The 19326-nt window shown below is 38.3% G+C and overlaps 1 long non-coding RNA gene across 1 annotated transcript; it reads left to right on the forward strand.

The window, feature by feature from the left end:
- Positions 1-8508: 8508 nt before the first annotated feature.
- Positions 8509-17189, forward strand: LOC135280882 (uncharacterized). Its single transcript, XR_010347691.1, has 3 exons — positions 8509-8624; positions 9250-9359; positions 16212-17189. It is a non-coding gene; the product is annotated as an uncharacterized LOC135280882 (long non-coding RNA).
- Positions 17190-19326: the final 2137 nt, after the last annotated feature.

Below are 19326 nucleotides of genomic sequence, written 5' to 3' on the forward strand. Positions count from 1 at the left end.
AAAAAAAAAAAAATTGAGTTGTAGCACGTACTGAATTCTACATATTGGCTGATGCATTTTAAAGAAGAAAGCTTTTATAAAAAACTTTGCCTACTTTTCCTTGGGCAGAGAGAGAGAAGAACCTTGGGCAATACGTGTTAAATCTCATTTCTGTTGTACTACTTCTGGAAGGAATCAGAAACTAAATGTTGTCAGGCTAAAGAATCTTGAGAAATGCTTGTGTTCTCCAGCATCTTAAATAAAAGATCTTAAAGCTTTTCTGCAGGCATTAAGCATTGTTATTTATATGCTGGCATGCAGAAAAGGCTTTATTATATTATCAGATACACAAATATTCCACTAAAGACTCTGACCATAGGCTATGACAGCAGAATTTTGTTACAGACCAGAGATTTTTTTGTGGTTGGCAAATTTATTCCTAATTGTTCTCTTTTTGTTTTCGTTAGTGTTGGTTTTTGCAGCTTGTGAACTTACTTTGTCTAGTTGTATCCTGTATATTTTGATATATGTTTCATATGCCCTTAATAAAGGAAAAAGGTAAGTATGTTTTATGATTACACTGAATGATTTTTGCTTTGAAGACAATGTTTATTCCAGTTTTAATGTAGTTCAGAAGGACAGTTCTCAGTCCCTCAATGAAGGATGGCATGTTATCTCTTTTGAACATTGTTTTTATGCAGGATTTTGATTATCTTCCCAGTTAATTCTGTGCTAAAAGGGAAAGCATGTTGTCTGGTATTTCATATTAGTTTACAAGTTCATGGGCACTATGCAGAGTTCTTTGAGATTTGTATCACTATTATAGCTCTAAGACAGCTAATTAAAATTTTGTACCCAGTCATTTCATTGACCCAAATTAACCTTGGAAAGTTGATATTTCCTTTTTGCACCAGATTAAAGAAAACAAAAAAGTGGAAAGTGTTTATCTGTGAATACTTTGAGGGAGGTGAATGTGGTTGTGCCTTCAAGGTGCCATAAAGCTAATGTGTTTGTTGGCATCAAAATGTGCTGGGTTTGTTGAGAGGCTCTTTCCTCGTGAAACCATTACATCAGAGGGGCTGAGTGTTTTCTGCCAACCAGAAAGATAACTCTGATGTTATATCTGTATTTGCGTTTGTTTGGGCAAATTTATCTTCATATTAAGGAAATTGACTGCTCAAATTACATGTGTGGGCTGTATTCAGGCCAAAATAAGATCAAGTCCATGATCACAACCAGTAGCTTTTCAGCAAGCAATTTCCATTTTTAAGCAGCATTGCTAGGTTGCTTATGTTATGAATCCAATGTAAATAAACTGCATTTCCTACTTTAGTTCACTAAAGTCTCAGTTTGGGGCATTTAAGTCAAAAGAGCTGGTTTCTCCCAAAATTTTTGTGAATAAAGTAGATTCTTTAAGAAGGAAGTTGTCTCATATTAATAGTGTGGTAGCCTTGAAAATGTAACCTATGGTTTGCTCATAAATAGTGCAGTTAAGAATTAGTCCTTTTGATTAAAGGAAGATCACCTGCGGGTCTGTTCCACAACCTCTTGGGAGTTTTTCATATGGATCTGTCATGATAGTCTAGCAACAAATTGAAGCCCTTGTTTTCCTCTCTTTTAATGCTGTAAAATTGGAACATGAATGCTTAATAGTTTTTAAATTGTATATATTTTAATTACCTGTGTATTTACTGTCTGAAATGAGGATTGAATTTGTATACCAGTTTCTTGGGTTTTCAGACAAGATTTGTCTTTCCAACCAATCTTGGAAAGACTTCACTGCTTCTTGAGGTTAGCAAGTTGAAGGCACATAGTATCATTTCCCAGGTTATTTAATGAAATCCAGTATATTTGTTAGATATCATTTAAGTGGGACAGACTAGAGGCAGTCAAAATGAATCCCAGTATTTTGAGTAATTAGGAATAATTCATCCCTAAAGGAAAACTTTAGAAACACAGAACTTGATAGATAAATGGTGGTAGTGTAGGAAGTCAGGTGAAGCCTTAGCTGCATTGGACTGTTCCTTCATTCCTTTGTGCACACACACACGGAGTTATGTGCATCTATAATGACAATATAACTTGATTTTATTTTCCCTGATGTACCTGAATGGAGTAATAAAACACAAGGAGGATCTTGTTTTTATCATGTTAAAAACGAGAGTTCAGCAGCACTCCTTAGGCTGTTTTGAGCATAAAGTTGTCTAAACAGTTTGTTCTAAAATTGCCATTATACTTGATTTAGAGCATTTTACTAATCCAAGCATACTTCTTGACTAGGTGAGCTACTCAGCTATCTTGGAAGCTTTAAACATATTGTTGCCAATTAATTGCTATTCATATTTTGACAGTGCTAAAATTATCTGTTGTCCTCTCATATAATTTTTGGTTTATATTAACGTATTCTTTATTTAATGTGTTTACACAGTCTTTACAAATATGTTGATTTTTTACGTCAAAAAAGTCTTGTTTTTGAGAGAGCTTACAATCTACTTGCCCTGTTATGGGAATTTCTTGGTCACATCTCTTTTATATGTATGTTAACCTGCAAAACATAGAGGGAATGAGGAGAGGGAAGTATGAAAAAAAAAATGTTTAGAAGGTCAGTCTTTTGCTTATCCTTAATTAGAGTGGGTAAAGTATATGCACTCTGAACTGACTCCCTGCCATAATGGCTGTATTCTCTTCCTTATAGGTCATGCTAAAGATGATAGGAATTCTGGACAGAATCTCCAGAGAAAAAAGAAAGCAGCAAACAGAGATGTTATTGGATTACCAAGATGCCTCATTGCAATAAAAGATCAATAAGAAGCAGCAGAAAATGAGAACTTTACTGTGAGTGGAATATAGATCATGTACAAGCAAAATGCTTCTACTTTTAGTCTTTTATTTAATAAGGGTTTGGTTAATGAGAGTAGACATCTCTATTAGGAAACATGAGATTCTGTGCAGCATCAGACAAAACTGTTACCAGTCATTTCACAGCACAAAGATTTGACCTGACTGTAAACTGATATTCTTGAGTTTAATGTACATCAATTAGTTAAAGATCAATGATGAAGTTTACTTGGTCCAAACACAGATCCTGTCCATCATGTGAAATATATATCATTGCAATGTATCTGGCTGTGGGGAGGTGAAAAGCACTTTCTGGACCTCAGCTGTATTATCCACTAGGGTCTCTTATGTTTTATTTACCCTGCTGAACATGCAGAGCAGGAAATGTTTATGCTTGTTGGAAATCCAGAGAAAACCCAACAAATACTTGGGTATGAAAGTAAAAAAATTGACTTTCCCACTGTGCCAGCAGGCAGAATGCTGTGATTGTAGAGGTCATGTCACAGAACCATTGATCAGGCTCTTTCACAGTGTCCAGTAAAGCTCTAAAGGAGGTTACTGAAGCTGAAAACAGCTAAAAAAAAATGCAGATTCATCTCTTTAGGTTTCACAAGAGTGCCCTTTAAAATTCCAGTGGGTTCTGCATCAGATGCTTGTATTTTTGTTATTCCCATTGTCAGCAAGTTCTGTGCTGCAAATTGTGCACGACTAGAAAAGTCAAAAGGTAAAAGTTGATCAGAAAAAATCCACAGAAGATTTCTTTTGTTCCACGCATAGTTGTGTGAATAAACTGGACTGCCTGGGAACATGCATGTGAAAGGTTCTCCATGCAGGTGCTGAGGTGGAGCCAAAGCACTGCCTGGGAAGGGCTGTGCCTGCAGCTGCTGGGAAGGTGAAGCAGACAAGCCATTGCTCTGTGTGTACAGGGGTGGCTGCAGTAGCTGTGCAGCCACAGCTTGCTGGTATTTTCACCCTTTCATGGGCTGGTGCAGTATGTGGTGGGTACAGGAATGGCAGGGTTAGGCAGTGCCAGTTGTGAAATGGAGACATGCTTACCTAGACATGATATGAGAGATCTCATCTGCAGTCCCTGTGGGCCATCCAGACAATGACTTCTCCTATTACTAAGAAGCAAGAGGGTTGTTTAGGGGTTTTTTTTGTTTGTTTTGGTTTTTTTTGTTTTGTGTTTGTTGGGGTTTTTAACAATATAATATAATTTTTAAATTATGAGTGAAAATTTGGGTGTAACTGTGAGCTTCAGCAAACTCAGTAGTGAGCTAAGACAGCTTGGTTTGCTGTGGTGGTGGTGGAGTCTAACTATTGCAAGAGGGTATTAGTGAAACTGAAAATAGAAGTAATTGGACCATGTTTAGATGTTAAAACCTCTTTGCAAAAGGGCAAAGAAAACAACTGTAAAATATTCTGGTCTTCCTAAAATGGATTTGAGAGTCTTCTTGTCAATGAAACATGATAATTTTATTAAATATGCTGTAGAATGTATGAGAAAGTTGGTTTTATCTGCTACAGTTTTTCTCCTTAATTTCAGCTGTATGTATGCTACTGCAGCTTCAGAACATCTGGGTACAGTGATTTTTTTCTTTTCTGCACCTGCAAGTGTAAGTACACACATAAACAAAAAAGAAATTAAATCTTTCACAAAGCCAAAGAGAAAGAAAAAACCCAACCAGGCATGAAGCTCAGGGGAGCAGTATGACAAGTGCTGAGCTGTAAACAAGCTTGAGAGGGATTTAATTCTTATGACAAGCGCCAGTGGTAGCATCTCACATGGACTCAGCATATGCACACATTTCAGATGAGGAATCACAGAGGACTTAATGCAAATATAAAAAAGCTCAGAGCACATCAGCCTATGCTGTTCTAAAAATAGCCTCAAAAATCAGGATGAGCAAGGGTTGTAATTATCTTGATTTTTCGGATTTTTGCCACTTGTAGGAGGTTTTGTGGTTTATGCTCACACTATAATTAGACTTTATAACATGCAAACTACAAACTCTTTAGGATAGGGATTGGTTCATGTATTTGTAGGGCAAGTACAGCAAGACCTTATTGGGTGATATTTTCAGGGTGATAGTACAATACAGCCACAGAGTAATAGCTGCTGTTATAAGTTTTAAAAGAAGCTTATATTAGATCATGAGATTTTTGTTGTTTAAGGAAAGAGAAATAAGATGTAATTTGGTATCCAAATTAAATTTTAAAAGCATTTAATGCTCACTTCTTCCCTAATTACAGTCAGGTCCTTTCTCTTTCAAATACATTTGTAACTCCCTCATTTCTCTAGCAACATTCTGAAGAGTACACACTGCAGACCACTCCCAGCACTCTGTACTTAAGCAAATTTCTCCATGGCAGCTGATGAGTTAGTGCTGCAGGATGTAGCCTGTTTTCACTTAACCTTCAGACAGCTCTGGGATGAGTAGCATGTGCTCCCTGTGCTCCAGCTACTGGATAGGTTTAGCTCATTTAAGAAATTAGACTAGTGCTCTATTCACCTTAGATCTTCAATTTGATATTTTCTTTTCTGCTTTCCTCAGTCTGCAAAAAATTAATTTAATGGTTACGTTTACTAGCAAGGGGTTAATAATGCCTGGAGATCTGCAGGCTTAGCCAAATACTATTGTGTTGTGGGTTTAACCATAGTTTAGATTTCACTGCAGAAGGTGGACTCTAGGAAGAGAGTCTCTCTTGGACTCAGTTTTCCTTGCTCACTTAGATGGTTGACAATTGGGAAAACATTTACTTTGCAAAAGTTCTGTTATATTTTAAATATGCTGAATTTTAAATATCAGTTTACAACACTGATATTTCTGGACTCAAATGTGAGATTTTTTGTGTGTGCAAATTACCTTTCATTTGTATGATGGTTCTTAACCTGTTTCTGGACATGTGTTTTAGGCATCCCTTTTATTACAAGTGATTGAAAATGGCCCTTCATTTGCAATAGTTGTGGTTATTACCTTCAAAATAACAATTAACACACTTGACTTCACTAGTGGAGTAGTTTGTCACCTTTGGCACAGAAAGCTAAAGCTACTCTTTCCTTCTCTCACAAACACATTAACAACAACGTTTTAAATATTTTTTATTATTTTTATTTCTATAATTTTTCTTTTAAGGACAAATGAGCATATGAGGGGCTCATTTTGTTCTACAGTGAGTATTCTAATGGGTTGCAAAACTGTTAATAAGCATTGTCTTCTTGGAACCTGTAATTATTTATTACTAATTGAAAATTACCTGGATATATCAGTGAATAGAAGAAGAACACAATATCAGAATCCTTTTTTACCAAGTGACTAGAAAGAAAATTCTTTGTTATCAGAGCAGATGGAAACTCTCAGTCTCAACTGTCCATTATTTACACAAGTTTTGAGAATAGTGTATAGTTTAAAATACTGAAGTGAATTCAGTAAAGCACCAAGCATTAAAATTCAAGCATCTCTGAATCTTGAAAGCCAAATCCTGCTGTGGTTTGGATCCTGTAGTGTTTATTTTCTGTTTGAATATTGATTGTACTGCTTTATATTGCAGAAAGCCATGTAGTTCTTTGCATAGTTCTTCACAAATATCTCTCCTTAAGGAGGGTCTCTCTTTTTTTTTTGTTGTTTTGTTTGTTTGTTTTATTATGAACAGAAATTAAGTTCATTGAACATTATTGTATGCTCTATTGTTGAGCCTAGCTCACATTTCTAGTGGGGTAACCAAAGCAAGTGAATAGCAAGCTACCAGTAACTTACAATTTAAATCTTGCTGCATTTAAGAGTGATACAATACTTTTAGTCCTCTAATTGCCTGTATTGGTCTGAGCATTCAGAAGGTTGAAAATGCTACATTTACTACATTTCTCTTTGTAAAAGACAGGCATTCATTCTGGATGATAAAGATGAGTTTTACCAGAATACAAAATTATCCTAAACCACTGAGTTTAAACCGTGCTCCATTAATTTCAGCCCTCTGTGGATGCACAGGCCAAACATCAGTAACCTGAAAGATTTGTTAAAGGCTTTACTGTTCTAATTCCCACTGGGGTATTTTAATGTTGACAGCTGTTAAAATTCTCAAACTGGAGCTTCACATCAGTATTCTCTTCCTCACAGACACCTGTAATGGGATTTATCTGTTTTCTTTGTTATTCCCTTTGCTCATTTAAATGTAATGTGCATTTCTCATCAGACCACTGGATTAGTTCTATATATATTACTAAAATACCCAGATACATGAACAAACATATGTTTGTCCCAGAAGAACAGAGCATGATATTTTGCATGTGATTAAGAAGATGGACAAAGATAAATACAGCACTATAATCCTTGTACATTTATTTAAAACAAAAGACATTTTCTCTTATGTGGCCAGGAAGGTGCAGCTTGTTGAACCTCCTGCTGAGATTTTCATCTTCCCTATCCCCTCATCACTGAGCTGTGTTCTAGGAATGGAAAAATGAATGCTATTTATACTTCTGGTGTTTTTCTACCAGTCATGGGCTCCTCCCCTGACCTTCCAGTTCCTCTCTTTGGATTTATATTTGTTTGGAATTGCATTTTGATAATTGTATTTCCCTGGAGGGTTTAGCCAGATATTGGGCTAGTATTGTATTGCTTTAAGGATCACTAATGCCAGGGCCTTTGTTCTGCAAATTATGAGGAAATAGATGTGCAAATGAATATTTTCACCTGATGTCTGATTGAGATTCCTATTGAACCAGTCTTGCCTGCCTTGGTTCATCTCCAGTGCAGGCAGCTCAGGATGCCAGCCTTGTGTTTGCATGTGAGTGAGCTCCAGATGGCTCAGGTGAGATGGTGGGAAGGCTGAGGAGGGGTGGCTGAACAGTCCCAGACTGAGCTGTGAAACCGAGCAGCATTGTCACTGCCGCAGGCGGGGCTGGCTGGGGCTTTGGGCAGCCTGGGCTCATGGAAGGTGTTCCCCCCAGTGCAGGGGGCTGGAGCTGGATGATCCATAAGGTTCCTTCCTACCCAAACTATTCCATGATAATAATTGATTTTACAGCCTGGATATGAGAGAGGCTGCTTTCTCATCAGTCATGGCTCCCTTTTTGTGATGAAGTGGTACTTAAGCACTTGGATGTTGACAAAGACAGGGATAGACTTCCATAGTTTAGTAACTGATCTATGGTCTTGTGGGTAAAAAAACAGTAATGCAAGTAAAAGATGTAAAATACTTCATCTGAACAAAATCACTTCTAGTCTGCCCTGGCTTTATTTTAGCTACTTAGAGAACTGGTAATTAACACTGCTGTTTTAACTGTGCAACTTTGGCCTTTCAGTTCCAACCCCCCTTATTGTCATTTTTCACTTCACAGCTGCATGCAGAAGCCCAACCCAGTATAGATGAGTTAACTAGGTAAGAAAAGAGTATACCATGGTATACTTTTTTCTTACCCAGTTAACAAAAAATCGTGTAGGAAGTTGACAGTGGGAGATAGGAGAAAGGAAGGATTTTAATGGATCCAAGTCTGAAATATGGAGAATAAGCAACTGGCTAAAATTAGCCCACAATGAACATCAGATTAATCAGAGAATATATAGTATCTTTTGTAGAAACAAAGTATTTCCTAATTTCCATTCCAGTGTTTTCATTTACAAGGCTGTTCCTGAGCAAGTGACCAAAGCATAATACTCAAAATACAGGGAGAAACAATATAGAACATCATATACTATATGACAGACATATCCTCTGTCATATAGAACAGAGGATTTACTTTAAAACAGACAACTTCAGAGTTGCAAAAAAAAAAATCTGCAACATACTTTGCTTGAGTAACAAAGGTAGGTTTTGAATCTTGTTATTATTTTTGATGGTATAAAAGTCATATTTGCATATTTGAATAACCAGATCTCATCTAAAGCCCTTTACTGACATAACTTAAAAGCAGAGAGTGCAGTTTCTAATGATAAAAATCTTTGCTCTTTTTTAACATAGGCACATACTAATAAAAAGATGCTACCTGTGCATGAAGCATAAAGAATAATGTTGTCTTGTTCTAATGTGTCAAAATATTCTTTAATGAGGAAAGGTATATAAAATGTACAAAGCAGAATAAACCAGCTACTAATACCTTCATTACTGTCTGTCAACAAATGACAGTCTTATCAGTAAATGAATGAGCTAGCAGGGATAAATGGACAGGTTATAGAAATAGCTTTCACAGTGATCTCTAAACACAGAAAATGCGGTTGAAAGCTTTCAAATTTCAATGCAGTCATTTTGGCAATAGGAACATATGAATGTGTCAGGTGTCAAAAAATGCTTTAATATTACATAATTAAGCTTTGTGTATTTTTTTAATTTTACCTCTTGTGAAATATCAGTGAGTTTTATCCTTTAAAACTTTGTGGTCAATAGCATTATTATGGACTGTAGAATTCAACCTACTAATTATTCTTCTAACAGGCTGATGGGGTTTTGGCCTTCCAGAATTAATGGACCACTTTGTCTTCCTTGAGGCATATCAGAGCTTAATACCATGAACAAAATGCTGGTGTGACCTTTGGTTCCAGAAGGTAATGCTGAGACACAGTATTTTTGAGGCTCATTCCAATAATAAAATTACAGTTTTAATGATGGCTCTGCAAACATATGGCAAAGAGAAAAGACTTCTACAACAACATTAAACCTCTGGAAAGACTAAATCCACTAAATTGTTAAACACCAAAGTGTTTGTTTGTTGTACTGTGTTTAGTTACTTAACACCTGCTTCCTTCCTGCTTTAAGGTATAATCAGCATTAGAAATACTATTGCTAATCAGGTTGTCAAATCTTAAAGCACATACACAGTTCTTGCTGCTTTAAAACTGTACTGCTGCTGCTTCTTTAAAGCTGCACCTGATGTTTACCTGAGAAGCAGTGAAAGGAGACTGTATTTCTCATAAATTAATTTATGAATATTTACACACCAGATGGTTTTTCAAGTGCTGGCCAAAACTGATGGTGTTTAAAGCAGAGCGATTGAGAAAGATTGAATAAACTCAAGGAAATATCTGTGATGGGGTAGTGCATTTGTGACTTGTATCAGCTGAATTATTGATGCATTTGGAGGTACATTCTTGAGCTTCACATTCTTGCTTGTGCATTTGATTGTGTAGTTAGCCTGTTCTTGAAAAGCATTCTTACTGCTGTATACAACACAGGATTAGCAAAGGCTGAAGGTGTAATGATGCCATTAATATGAATAACTGTCCATAGTGTCCCTCAGAAGTCAGACCATGACTATGCATACTTTGAAAGATGAAATCTTTGAGATGTGGACAAAGAGGGAGCAGGGAAAAGTGATAATTTACTGTAAAAGGTGCATTCCATCCTTCCCTTAGTTGTGTCTATTTTATGCAGTTTAAATTAGCTACAGTACATTTATTTTGATGTATTAGCCAAAGCACTTTGTCAATTCCCAAGCAGCATTTGCTAACAGACTGAATTTTGGTGCCATCATCTGTTGGCCATGTACAATTGCAACATGGGCAGATGGGAATCCTGAAATACTTCTTGTATTGCTTGTTTCACATCCAGCTTCATTTCTTGTGCTCACACCTTATGTATTGTGCTTTAAAAAACCAAACACATACAGACGTCTATACAGTGGAGCAGCCATTGTCAGTTGGGCTGGATGTCATAGGTGAATATTGGCACAGACAAAACAGGCTTTTTACAGTGAAATAAACTAGATAGTGTCAATTCTAGAACTACATCTTTAAAGTTGATTTTACATAGCCACTTTATGTCAAATACTATAGGTAGTCCTGATATTTGGCAGCAACAGTATGTATTGAAGTTAATTTTCTGTTTGGAAACCTCTGCTTTGTATCAATCAAGAGTTTGACTTGCATGAGCAAAACTATTTGAAAGTAGTTAATAGTGACTTAATTCTGCTCTAGAAAGTAGAGACTAAACTCCAGGTTTTTGGGGGTAAAATATCTTGCCAATAATGTGCGTCGTCTTCAAGACTAGCTTCTGCTGAAAAATGATTGGTTTCTTTGCTTTACCCAAGTGGTGTCTTTACATCCAGCAGATCATCCAGAGACAAGATTTAACATGATTCTTACTTGCTGGTAGTAGACATATACACTGTAATAGGGCTTTTCTAGCTATGAGGTGGTGCAGTAGTAAGAATTCTGTCCATATTTGAGGATTATCCACTAGGTGAAAAACTTCCTTCCATTTGTAGCTTCAGCCTCCATTTACGAATTTCTATCCAAGTCCAACAAATAAATAGGTTTGAAGATTCTGGAGAGATGTCTGGCCTAAGAGTCACAGTTGTCACAATGAAAAATGAGCCTTGGCTACACCTCAGGGCTACATGCCTGATGTTTGTGGATGCAAGTCATTGTCCAAAGATGTCTGTGGCTGACTTGATCTTTTTCCATTAAGAGGCAGTGCAGAGAGCTGCTGACATGATCTCACCCTGAGGTAGATGTTTCTGACTGGCAGGCACACCTGCCTTCTATCCATTGTCAGTAACAAGATTTTGGGAGATGCTATGGTCTGAGTTTTGTTAAGATGGATCCCATGCAATACAGCCATACTGTCACTGCATTTCTGTCGCTGAGAAACAAACTGCATCATGAATATTTACAAAAGATTGTCAACTGAAAATGAATTACTTGGAAAATCCCTGAGCAGTGTACTGGAAACTGGCCCAGCTCTGTGCAAAGGGTCAGACCAGACAACTGCCAGAGTCCAGCCCACCCTCAGCTTGAGTTTCTGGGTTTAAAGCAGGTACCCTTTCTCAAGGGTGAGAGCCAAGGGGAAAGCTTTCTCTTGTAATGTGAGGGGGATTGCTGTGTTTGATCCTTAGCAACCAAACAGATACATAACATTTATAACTCAGTGACAGATCTGTGCTGCACAGTAAGCTGCCCAGGTGGACTCAAAACTTGTCACTGATTTTTGCACTCTCTTAATCTTCCTGTTTATTCTGTGCTTCATTAAAGTCAATCTCTGCTGGACAGACTGTCACTCAGGCTAGGCTGGTCCTGCTGTCTGCACTCTCTGGGGATCACCCTTCATCCTGATAAATGGTCTATTAGGAGAGCACGTGTCAGAGAGAAACCCTTCGTGGAGCTAAATAGATTAGAGCCTCTTCCTCTGAAGGGTCTCAGTGGAATGGGGTAGGCGTGATCATTAAAGCGGATTTCAAATGGGAAGATGCTCCTCCTTGGGATAGAAATTACTCTGAGTTTACAAAGGTATGGATCAGTTCTAGTAAATATATAAGGTGAAAACCCCCAATGTTAGCATTTGCCACCTGAACAAATGCAGTGTGATAGTCTGGAAGTTACTGAAGTTTCTCCTTGTGCCCCCTTGGGAACTGAATGGATCCTGCCTTTCCTGTGCTTTTGTAATACCTTTCTATACCTACTGCAATTGGCAGCATGAAGGAACTGTACAAATTCAATATTCTTGCAGCTTAGCAGCTGCAGGTGCATTAGGACTGGTAAAATGACCAGTAAAGGGACAGGATTTCTGGTTCTTACATCCTATTCCCCAGCTGTGACATTGGGAGTCATTGCTGCTCTGTCCTTGACCCTCTGAACACATCATGGTAACAGCAAGGCAAAAAATCCCTTGCAAAAGCAAAAGCTGCCTTTGAAATCATGTTTACAAGCATGACTTGGGACATGGCATCACACATCCAAAAGCCTCTGGTTCATCCTCTGGTGCTGCCTTTACCTGGTGCAGGTTTCCTCAGGTGGGCCATGGGGAGGGGAGAAAGAGGCTCAGGTTGCTCCTGTTTGTGGAGTTTGGGTAGTGGTAGGGATGGGAAGATGAGCTCAGTTGTTGCTCTGAGGTTAGCAGAGGTTGCCTCTGTTTTGCAGACCCTCAGAGGCAGTTTCAAGCTCTCAAAACTGTTTTTGTGCAATTACTTTTTAAATAATTTTTTTCTCCTTCACTTTCATCTTCTCTTTCTCTGCATTACTGGGTGAAGGTGAAGTGAAAATGGATTCCAAGCTTTTCCACACAGCACTGTGTCCTAAGCAGCCTTTTCCATTGGCAGCACAAGGCTCCATGTCTCTGGTCTTGAGCTTATTCACTGCTCTGTGGATGTTTGGTGTTGCAGGGATGCCTGTGGGAAAGGAAAATCCTGTGTTAGGAGTAGGCAGGCGAGATCGTGGTGCTTCTTTTTTGTTGCTTGAAGGAACATGCAGAAGCTCTGATTTTCACCCTTGTTGGAGCCAATCCAACAGAAACATCTCTGTTCTCTTGGCACCAAAAAGAGTGGCAGGTCCTCATTGGTGGCATTTGCACCAAAAATGAAGAGGGAATGCTGCCAGAAAGCTCTCTTGTGAGAAGAGTGGCTATCACCTAGGGAGAGGATAGAAAAAGATTATGCTGAGGAAGTTAATTTTAAATGAATTAAAGAAAAGTTCATGTTTTCCTGCAGAGCATCTGCCAGAAAACAAAATCAAATAAAATAACAAAAAAGTTCTAAACAGCAAATTCACCATTCGTTTCAATGAAGGATTAAGCAAATATGTAGACTTTTTAATAATAGCAATAAAAACCTACAAGTATCATAACAATATGCATGTTGTAAACTCATGTAATCACTGGCAGTTATTGTTCCTAAACTGCATCTTGCTTTTTGCAACAGTAATATATTCTCTGTCTGCCTGGGAAGATTTGGTAGACAATGACTGCAATGATGGTACAAAAGTTGAAAGAGGTAATGTGGGGGAGTTCTGGAAGACTCTTTTCAGCTCTCTCTTTTGTTGTAGTTTATTTAAATGCAAATCTTTCAGGGGGAAAAAAAAGTCCAAAATCTGATAAATATTCAATAGCCTTGGTGCATTCATGAATGTGAGGCTGAGGTTATGGAAATGGTGAGTCATACAGAAACTTGTCCAGGGAAACAAGGCACTTGTGTGAAAGGAAGAGCAGGGTACAGCAAACTCTTAAATTTAGCCAAGGCCTAGAGTGTGCATTTTAGTGTCTTCTAATAGTGCATTTTAAAGATATACTAGGTAGGACAGCAGTCACTTTGGTCATTTTCAGGCAATCCTAGGCAGGACTACATTCAGACAGCTGTGTTCAGTGCAGCCTCTGCTCCCAGGTCCAAGAAGGACACGTGCCTGATGTTACTGTGAGAAAAGCAGCTGATTACGAAGCCTGAGACCAGGTCACAACACACAACTGGAGTGAGAACTGAGGGTGTAGAGGGTGGTGTCCAGGAATGTGGTTCTGCTGTTTCAGGTTCTGGTTTGTGCTCTCCCCAGGCCAGGATCCTCTAGCAGGGCTGGACACAGCCTGATGCAGGCAGGTGCCAAAGCTCATTTTCCCTTTCTGTTCCTTGGTAAACCAGTGTTTGTACACTGTTTGTACACTTTGGCTCCCTGGGCAACACGCCCCAAAATGTGGCCTGGGGAGACCCTTCTTTTCTCTGTCAGTACTGAAGAGAGGTATGAGAGACAGCTCCTCCACCTGAACAACATTGTGGAATGCTATAAATATGTTAATTCTCTAATTTATTATGGTTAAAACTTACTTGACCTATTTTTAAAATGTTGCTGTTTCCAGGGTATCAACAATTAAAAAGGTACCTGAAAGAGACCTACAGAATAGCTTGGGTGTATGTCATGAACGTCATGTTATTTCATGGCTTTACATTTAAGCATCTTAATTACCACATCTCCTTACACTTAGAAGATTACCAACTGGAAAAGGGTTCAAAACTTTGTGTAAATGAAATCTGCAGAGCATAAAAAAGAATTCACAGTAAACATCTTTTGTTTGTAGGTAGACATGACACAAAAATGTGTGATTAGGTATTTGTTACATACTGGTATTGTTATTCTTGTCTGTTTGTTACATTTCTGCCATACTTCATTTTGAGTTCATTACAGATCTGCTTATTACTTTGCCTTACAGTATGACATGACTAGGCTGATGTTTAGCATTATTATTATATAATTTTCTTGTAAGCCCTGCCTACTTTATTGCTGAAGTATACATTTTTAGCAATATTATTTAGAAAATAACTATCAGCAGATGTCCAGGATTTTTTTTCAGCTTTTACTCAGATCAATTTAAACTGTTCATATCGTAGATAAAATAAAATACAGCTTAGTAGAGCCTGTAAATGTAACCTTAATATTCATTTATCACTGACTAGGACTGGCCAGAAAATTACTGTTTAGGGAGGGTTTCCATACATTTTAGGATGAAAAGCATCTCTTTTTTTCATGGCTTCTGGAGGGAAAAGGAACAAATTCTTCATCTGATGGAGTTGAGGGCATAGAAGGTGGATCTTCTATATCCAAAATTACTGGTTATTTAGCATTATCTCTTATTTAAGGTATATCTCACTTTATAGTCTACACTTTCACATCCCACTTTGAAGGCACATTTTGATTGTTACTTGCTTTCTTGCTTTCACTTGAGGACAAACTGCTACAGGGACTCAGGCTTCTGTCCTCAAGCTGAAGGTGTCCAGAGAAGGATTTGCACAGGGGGACTCCCTTCAACACCTTAGGTCTGGCCTGGCTGGACACCTTTCCCATCCTAGCCTGTGTGCAGAGTAACTTTACCATGGCTTGCTGAGCCAGGCAAGATGGATATTTGCTGCCTGGAAGGCAAAGACAGCAAGTTTCTCAAATTCTGAGTAGCAAAATATGGAAATTCAGGAGAAGAAAGGCCCCCCCCCTCCCCCCCCCCAAGAAATTAAATAAAAATGTAAAGTCCTTCAGGAAACTATCACACATTCCCTAATAAGCAGATAAGAATGAATTGTTCCTTTCAAGTCAGTTTTAAAAAGAGGAAAATACTTAGAAGGTTAATCTTGCAGTCTAGATATAAGCAAGTTTGTTTTATGCAGCTGCCAGTGAAGAGTCCTGCTGCAGTGGTAACTTGAAAGTCAATAAACATGAATTATTTCCATTAATTATTTAGAAGACACAGGATAAAAATAAATGAGTATTAAACCAGAATTAATCCACTGTATAAGCACTAAGGAATGTGTATGTGTTCCTGGCAAATTGATAGTGACATCCATTTGGAATCTCAGTTTACATTCATGAAGAAGGTGTAAGTGAATGTTTCATCATCTGATTGTAAATACATTTTAACTAAAATGCATGAACTAACTGTTAAGGATAAAGTAACTTAAATTACAATATTTACAGTATATAAAAACAGACATGTCTGGCCAGATGGTGTGAGAATAAGAAGTGACTGGATTTCAAATAAATAGCAAGCAACTAGAAATCATGTGCCATGGGATTCACCTGACCACTACACATTAAAACAACCTGCAAAGACATGAGGCAGTTTAAGAGAAAAGTTTCTATATTGGCAGGGCAATGAAAAATCTCATTTAACAGAGATACTGGGTTAGTCATAGTTTTTGATTCTTCTGTCTGCAGAAATCAAGTCTCAACAGAGCTCTTGGATCCTGGAGAAACCTGATGAGAGATGTCATTCCAAACCCCCTGACAGAGAAGGAAGAGGAGTAATAGTACTCACATGTAAATGCAGTGAGGCAAGCCCTGAAAAATGCTTTACAACCAGAGGGAAAATTGAGGAATAGGAGTGCCCAAAAAAGAACTTTGTACTACAGATACCTGTGGGGTGGGAAGAAAATACTAAACAGGTAATGGAGAACAGAGAGGGTAGAGAAATCCTCTGTAAATACTACAGTGAGGTTCTTGAACTACAGTTGTATCTCTAATAATCATCTGAATAGATACGGAATATTTATATAAGCTAAAGCAAAGAGTCCATGGGTATTGCTTTCAAACATCCATACTACCTAAGGGACTAGCCTGTGTAAAATGTTTTCCAAATGAACTTGGTTAAAATTTCAGAAGTATGAGTGGCTGGGAATGAGAATTTCCAGCATATCTGACAGTAGAGGAAAAGTAGAAACTGCTCATCTTGTAAAATTCTATAGGTCACCCAGTTTCAGGTTGTATGCCCAGTTTCAGGTTGTTTGCCCTTATTAAAGCACCAAGTGTTTCTGGACTAATTACAGTAAAAGCACAGTTGTTCAACAGTGGTGTTTATCTGTTTGCTCAGCATAGTGATCACTGATTCTTGCGTGAGTGACAGAAAGGTTAAGTTAGAGATCTCCTGAAGGAGGACTTTGTTAGCCATAGGGGACAAAAGGAGGGGAAAAAAGGACTGACAAAGGTTGTATAGAAAGAAACCTTTAATGAAGATTTGCCATAAGGCAAGATAATAGTTCTTGAGTGTTATGAACTGCAGAAACTGCATGAACGCATTATATTTTAAACACTTAATCTGTTTTACAAACTATGTACATTCTTCTGCTAAATAAGATGAATTGGGATTCAAGAAGCAGCACATCCTGACAAATCTTCTCCTGAAGGCATCCATTAATATAAATCAACAGTAGCAATTTTGTTTGATCATTTATTTGCAAGAATCATTAAGGTTTATTAGCATAATTATTCCCTGTGGGACTTCATGTCACATAAATGAAAAATGGCATTATCAATATTTAAAAGATAAGTATGTAATGTTCAAAGTACTTAAACAGTACTCTGCAGGTGGTGTCCAGCTGTAGCAAATTAGATTAGGTTTGATTTCTAAATTCTAGAGATATAACTGGAGACAAAACTTGGTTCCTTCTTGTGCAAGGCATAAGCACAGCCACACTCTGTAGTTCTTCATTACTGTACATGTGTGTAACACTGCTTCAGATTGCAAGAAAGCAACCTGTCTTAAGATACCAAGGGGGAGACAAATGTTGCTCACTGGTGGAAATCCTTCTATAATCCTGTCTTTCTTATTTTTAACAGTTCTATATGATGATCTCACATTTTTTCATTGAAACAAGACAACTTTCTCCCTCATCTTAGTCAAGACATGGAGAAAGGCCCTGCTTTCCTGCAGGAGCTCTGACACCAAAATCACCTGGTGCCTCTGTACCAACTGTGATCATCTTGGTACTACCAATGAGCTTGGCATACAGGTGCACTTTTTGAATGAGACACAAGGATAGATGCACAGCAAAGCCTGTGGGTAATGCTGTGCTGGGAACATTTCACAGACACAAATCTGTGGGCTTTGTGTGGCCCACAGCAATGCAGAGCCAATTCACCGCTTCACTGAGGGATTTTTGTTGGAGCGCAAAATTGCTGTTTTAGCAGCAGCAAAATCAGTAACCACTCTGTTCTCTTCTCCTCTCTAAAAGCTCTTGAATAAAACATCAGTGATTTGACTAAACATGCCCCAGGACTCCTCCAGACACATCCCTGTGTGGGGCAGGGAAGCAGAACCTCCACCAGCCTGGGGCTCATCACAACGCTCTGCCAAGGCTGCTGGGCAGGAGGAAATGCCAGTGTAAGAGATGGATGCAGGCAGCAGAATGACTTTCACCTTGCTCTCAGCCTTTCTGGGACTGATGTTTGTTTTCTGTTATTGCCCTTCAGTTGCCCTTTCCATTGGCTGGCTTGAGGTTACGGCTACAGATTAATTTGTTTAATACTCTCTTGTTGGCAGCAGACATTTTTTTTCTTAGTATTCTGCTCTTTGCTAAGCTCCCCTTTGGAGCTCCTCAGCTTTTTAATTATTCACAAAAGCTGAACTGAACTCTTTGGAATGTGTGTTTGGTAGTATGTTGCAGGATTGAAGGGGGTTCTGCTTACTTCTAAGTACATTTCCTGGTGCTTTCAAGTCTGCACTCCAGTTAGAACACATGGCAGCACCTGGACTTGGTGCTTCCCAGGAGTGGGCAGTCCCCAGGAAGCATCTGCCATCTCACCCTTTTGCTCACTATATGCTTTTTTATGATGCTGCTATGGGAAGAGCACTTTATAGCTTATTTCTCAATATGTCATTCAGGTTTGGAAATTACAAATCTTCCTTCCAGAGGTGCATGTTCTGATGGCATTGCATACAAAATACTGAAAAGGAAACCATGTTCAGTGCTTAATTCCAGCCAAAATCAGCTGGGGGGATGGTTACTGGGTAGAGGCCATGACTGGCTTTAGTTTTCCCTCTGCCCATCCAGTTGGGCACTTTGGCAGACAAGCTTGCAGGCTGGTTATTCACAAGCCTCCTCTACACCCCTCACAGAAAAGACAGGGATAGGCCAGAATAGAAAAAAATCTAATCTTTCCTTTCAAATGAAAAGCTACAAATGAAGCTTGTTATCTTGAAGAGCACTTTTTGACAAATACTTGTATGAGGTCCCATGTCAAAATCTCAGTAAATAGATACTTTTTAAAAAACCTTTTACAAACAGAATTTTCATACTCCTAAACCTTTAGATTCTCTTCTAAAAATCATTTCCATTCAGTTTCCTAAGTAAGGACTCAGTCCTTATGCTTGAAATTAGGATACCTAGTCTATTTCATTGGTTATCATAGGTAAGTGGATAAAGGTCTTGCTGCAAAAAACAGAAGTGTCATTATAGCAGTGCTTTACAACAGTCTTTGCAGAAGAACTGTATTTGCTGTCCCCAGACCAGGTATTCAAAAAAAAAAATCTTAGAGGTGAAGCAGAAAGCCTGGC

The sequence above is a fragment of the Passer domesticus genome, chromosome 14 (genome assembly GCF_036417665.1).
Source record: "Passer domesticus isolate bPasDom1 chromosome 14, bPasDom1.hap1, whole genome shotgun sequence".
Classification (NCBI taxonomy): Eukaryota; Metazoa; Chordata; class Aves; order Passeriformes; family Passeridae; genus Passer; species Passer domesticus.